Consider the following 6127-nt stretch of genomic DNA (forward strand, 5'->3'; position numbering starts at 1 on the left):
GAGGGAACTGGGCTCAGGAGATGGGGGGAGGGATGGAACTCTTTCTTCAGCCCCTCCTCCCATCCCCCTGACAGGTCTGGTGGCTTCTTTCCCTAGAGAACCAGACGCCCTAACCCCACTAGCCAAGCCCTAGCACCTCAGTACTTCCTGCTCCCATGACCCTAAAACCTCAAGGCAAGCTCTGGAAAAGTTGTGGGAACCAGCAGCAGGGAAGGGGACCACCAGGAGAGCTGACTCCTGTTCCCACATTCCCAACCTCCCTGGACAGACCTGCTGCCCCCCGGGGAGCCCCCAGTTTCCTTCTGTTCCACGGCATCTGGGTGGGAAGCAGACTCCCTCCCCGAGCCCACAGGGGAATAGAAGGCGGGCATGAGGGAGCCTTGTACACTGTCACGGGGAGTCACAGAGCCCCTCAGTGTCAGACTTGGAAGCAGACAGGTCATGAGACAGGCTGGGACCTGGGCCCTTTGCTGCAGTGTTTGCACCTGCACAAATGTTTCCTCCAGCAACAGAACACCAAAACAACTAAAAGAGACTAAAATAACTGCATGCATTCACAGTTGGGGCAAATCACGAACAATAAGATACAAAAAGACCAAAACTGCCACTTCTGAGGTGCTGAAAGCAAAATCCGGGTACCGGGCATGATCCCTGCACACGGCGCCACCAAGGGGGCCGGCAGACCACCTAAGGAACCCCTCTGCCATGGACCTCACAGCCCCTACGCCACCTCATTTAAGGGACCAGCTCCCCACCGCCTGCCCCGGGCACGAGCAGGGCACTTGTTACTTGTCTCCCTCCGCTCCCTGGAGCCCCAGCACAGCCTTGCCTGAATTCCTCTTCTGGCCTCACAAACAAATGTTTATTGATTAAGGAGTCCAAGAACCCAGGTCGGTAACAGTTTGTCAGCCCACTTGCTTCCTTTTACCGATAAGGGGACTGTTTAAGAAGTTACAAAATGGACAAGGTAATAATCCCACAGTAAGCAGGAGTAAGGAAACAACAGAGACCAAAACAGACATAATGAAACAGAAAACACACGCACAATGGCACGTCTCACAAAAGCCCCAAGTCAGTTCTAAGGAGTGGCTAGTAAACTGACAAAGCTCTGCTGAGACGATCAAGAAAGAGAAAAAAGACCTGAGGGCGAAGAAAGGGGGCTTCACTATGCCTTGGAGACATTTTTTAAGTAGAGGCAACACTACAAATAAAATACAAACCTATGACAGTAAGTTTGAAAACCTTGGCAGGACAAACACTATCCTAGAAAAATATCTTCCCAAACTTGCGGAAGAACAAGCAGGCCATCTGAGACAGACAGCCCTACAGAAATCTGAATATGTCGTTAACAATCTATCAACCATCCCCCCTCAAAAACAACACTGGGCCGGACAGTTTTGCAAAATTCTACTATGCATTCAAGGAACAGAGTTCCGACCTCTTGCTGTTGCGGAAAAATGTGTTACAGCTCAGTTGTGACAGCAACCTGCGCCCAGGCGAGAGACCAGGCAGCACTCGCGGAGTTCGAGAACGCAGGGTTATTACCCCAGCAGGCCCAAGAGTTAACACTCCAAGCTCTAAACCCCACCTGCGCCTTTACACAGGCTTTATAGACTGCCAGTTTACAAGTTGCAACATCATATGCAAATAAAGTATAACAAAAGTTGACCAACTAGGAACAAGCTTTGTAGAAATAGACCAATCAGGAGTGAGAGAAATAACCAATCAGGAGTGAGAGAAATAGACCAATCAGGATTGAGCTCCATGCACCTAAAGTACTACAAATGGACCAATCAGAAGTTAGGGAAGTGGACCAATCAGAAGTGAGAGTAATAACCAATCGGGAGTGAAGGAAATAACCAATCAGAAGTGAGCTCAGGGAACCAATAGAATTTTAGGGTAAGTAAGCCAAAAAATGAGATAGAGGCTCCGGGCCAGGGAACCGGATGGTGCTGGCAGGAAAGTAGTGGCCCTGCCTGGGGGTTCTGCCGGTCTTTTTATGGGGCTTCCCGCCTCATTGTTAACTCTTTCAGAGAAGAGAAAAAGAAACTTCCCAAACTCCTTTTCATGAGTCCTGTAAAAACAAAAACTAAACCAGACAAGGACAATATGAGAACAAAAACCATAGGCCACTCACTATGAGCATAAATGCAAAGCCCTAAGCAACACGTTGACATACTGAATCTAGCACTGAACAGCAAAAGCTTCTTCCACCACGACCAAATTAGTCTGTCCCAGCATTTAAAAGACGGTTCAATTTAGACAAATCGAGTACAATACAGGGAATATAGCCAATGTTTTGTAATAACTGTAATTGGAAAGAAACCTTTAAAAATTGTATACAATTTTTTTTAAATTTAAAAAGAAAAATCTATTAATATCATTCCCTACTTTAAAGATTAAAGGAAAAAAACAGAATGAGCATCTTGAGAGATGCAGAAAAAGCAATCAATAAAATTCAACACTTATTCTTAATTTTTAAAAAACAGCAGCCTTGGAAGAGGAGAAAACTTCACAGCCTAATGACTGGTACCCACCAGAAATCTACACCAGCCACCCTCCAGTAGCGGTGAGCGTTAGAGTTCCTTTCGAACTGAGAAGAAGGCACGGGCGTGTGCTCCCACTCCTTCTAGTTACCAACTGAAGGAAGACAAGGCGAAAAGGGAAGGAGAGATAACTGGAGAAATAAATCAGCAGTATTTCCCGACGGCCTGATTATCTGCTAAAAAGTCCTGAAGAATCAAGAGGTGGGAAGCATCAGAACTAATTCAGAGGACAGGCCTGCAGCTGGTGAGGGGCCGTTCCTCCTCTGCCCCGCTGGCCTGCTCTGGCCACCCTCTGTCCTCGTCCCCAGCGTCCTCAGGACAGTAGACCCAGACCACCTGCACTGCGGAGGCCAGAGCAGCCACCTGTACTTACTCCTGCGGCTGGGAGCCTGAGTCTCCTGCGAGGGGCTTGTCCAGTGCTAGTCACCAGGGATGGCTGGCGTTGTGGCCTCAGGGCCGAGCCTTCCGGAGAGAGCATGTGGGCACAGCAAGCCTCAGGAAGAAGTTGCATCAGGAGTCCTGGCCGAATTCTCGCTACAGCAGTGGGGTTGGGCACTGACCCTGCAGAGGGAACCCGGCTGCCCATCAAGGGCTCCCCTCTCCCTCTCTGTAGCATCACCTGGCAACTCTGTGCTCGCCTCCTGAGCCAGTTACATGACTGGAGGGGCCCTCAGACCACAGGAGCAAGTGACCTGACCGTGCTGGCTGGAGGTCAGACTGGAGACAGAAAATGCTGGCACGCAGGGCCCCTGGCACCAGCCAGCCTCAGCCCACCTGACCTGTGGCCTGGCCCTCGTCAGCCCCCACCGTCTTCCTGACGGGTGGTTAACATGCTTCTCACCCCTATCAGGGCCAACCTGCCCTTGTTACTTCCCTGAGCAGCTAAACCTGCAGGGAAGCCGGGTCATCAGGGAGCAGGCAGCCTCACCTGCCCCAGCACAGGCCGAAGAGGGCAAGGCCGGGGTCAGGGGTCATGAGGAGGCGGAGGAAGGCCAGGGGCTCCGGCAGGAAGGACAGCAGCAAGGCCGCCCCTTCCCAGGCCGTCGAAGAGGGCGATTCTTGTCGTTGGGGCCACAGTCCTGTATTAGCTACTAACAAATTACTCCAACACTCGGCGAACTTAAGACAACAGCACAGTCATTACCTGTCACTTGGGTCGGGAATTCAGGGCCCACCTGGCTGGGCGTCCCACTCAGGGCCCCTCATGAGTCACAGCCAGTGACCCCAGGCCCTCGGTCATCAGGAGACTCGACCAGGCCATGGGACCCACTTCCATATGCTTACACTCGAGGTGGCTCTCAGCCGGAGCCTCAGCTCGCTCCACGGGGGCCTCTCCACTGGGCTGCCTGAGTGTCCACAGAACGTGTCCCTGCAGCCAGTGATCCCAGAGACCAAGGCAGAAGCCTCGGTGCCTCCAAGACCCACCGCAGAAGTCACTCACCATTCCACGTCCCTGTGCTCACCGGGCCATCTTGGAGGCTGGCCCCCAGGGCCTTGACGGGAGAGCAGGTGGAAGTGGGCTGCAAGGTTCACGCAGGGAGCTCCTTCTGCACCCCTGCCATTGGAGGACAAGGTGCAGGTTTCCAGTGAGCTGAGCTCTAGCCTTTGACTATGTGATTGTATTTTCCCCAAAACCCATTCCTGGCTTCCTTCCTCCAAATACCTGATGGCTGTCCAGTGACTACCCCTTCCCAGGCACCAGGACTCCGGAGGCCGTGGGCCTGCGGTTCCCCCTTCTGCTCAAGCCAGGGTTCTGGGTTCCTCCCCTAGGGCATAGGTTATGAATTCAGATGCCGTCAGACATGAACATATGAAAAGGTCTGAAATGGGTAATAGGGAGTGGTGGAGCCTGTGGCCAAATGTGCAATGCCTAAAGGCACTCACTTTAAAAGATTTTTTTAATGCCATACTGGCCAAACAAATCAGAGCTGCTAGGTTGGGCTACCAGTTTAACACCCAGACAGCCCAGGAGATGTGATGAAAACACCCCAAGTTCTAACCCCACACCTACTATTTACACACACATGAGCGCTTATGCGCGCGCGCGCACACACACACACACACACACACTGAATCAGTGCTCTGGGTGCATGAGTCAGATTGCTGCCCTCTCCCCATGCTGTGGACCCAAGATGAGTGGGTTCCCATGAGCTGTGCAGCTGGCCCTGAAGTCCCTTTCCCTGCAGCTCTGTTCCCTCCAGCCCCAACCCACCCCATCCAGGTCCCTTTGGATGCAGGGGCCACAGAGGCTGGACTCGGTGCCAGGCCTGGAAGAGGCTGTCAGGAAGGAACTGTTGTAGACCGCTGCCTCCTGCAGTCCCCAGGCCAGAGCAGAGTGTAAAGCCAGGGGATCTGCGGCAGCTGAGAGAACTGGTCAATCATGGCAGTGAGGGAAGAAGGAGAGGGTCCTGGGTGCCTGTGGACAGTCTGCAGAGATGGAGAAGGTGAGGCCCAGGACCCCCGGGAGCTGGAGACAGCTCGGGCCCCACCCAAGTGCAGAACCGCCTACAGCAGAAAATGCTGTTCTCCAGGCCGAAAGGACCCAGGTTGCTCAGCACAGAGCACCTGGGGGAGGCAGCCGGTGGCCGAGGAGACTGCCAGCCTCCACTCCCACCCCTAGCTGGTCCTGGGCCGCTGGGCCGCTGGGCTGCCCCAGAGCAAGCAGACTCTCTTAGGAGACCCACCGGAGCCACGGGGAGGAGGAGGTAGGGAGTTGTAGTTTCCAGAGGGAGAGAGCTTGCACAGGGAAGGGGAAGGGCTCAGTGTGTCCATCTGCCCAGAGAGGGCAGGGGTGAGGGGCCTCAGGAGGTGGGAGGCGGCACTGCTCCCGCCGGCCACCAGGTGGAAGCAGAGGGCACCATGCCTGCCCTGCTCCCTAAAAGCGGGGGATCTGGCAGAAGCAGTTTCTCCCCACCCGCTTCTCCTGGACCTCCTTCTTCACCCACTAACTCGCCCAGTAAAAGTGAGCACCGGTGCACAGAGCAGCCCAGAGGGAGGCAGAAGGGGACGTCCATAACCCAGGAGTCTGGACGTCTGCTTGTGTCCAGGGTGTCCACGCTCCAGTGGAGAACGTACAGGCCTGGGTGAGGGCTGGTGGATGCTCTGAGGAAGCCTGCAGTGTCGGGGTGGAACTTACCCTGGCTGGACCATAGATTTACTCCGGCCACGGGAGTGACATCTGCCTGTGCCTCACTGCAGGCGGTGTCCCTTCTTACAGCCCCCGGGAAACTGTCCAGAAGGGGCCCACCCCACCCCACCCCCTTCCCTTTGGAACACAGGGCCACAGAGCTCATCCAAGCCCAGCCTTCCTCCTCCAGGAAGCCCTCCCCAGCCAGGGAAGGCTTTGGCGTGGTTTGGCAGCCGCATGGGGAGGGGCACCCTCACGCCTCTCTCTGGGTGGGAGAGGACTCTCACAGACGCCAAGGCCTCCCCTGGGGGAGGGGAGGGGAAAAGCAGTGAGAACACAAAAGTCCAGAGAGAAAATGTGGCCTGAGGGGTTTGGGCTGGTGGAGGAACTGCCAAGGCAGGGCTGCCAATCTAGGGGAGCTGCTCACCCCACCCAGAGGGGACCCTCCCCTCTC

This window comes from Camelus ferus, chromosome 34, assembly GCF_009834535.1.
Source record: "Camelus ferus isolate YT-003-E chromosome 34, BCGSAC_Cfer_1.0, whole genome shotgun sequence".
Lineage (NCBI taxonomy): Eukaryota > Metazoa > Chordata > Mammalia > Artiodactyla > Camelidae > Camelus > Camelus ferus.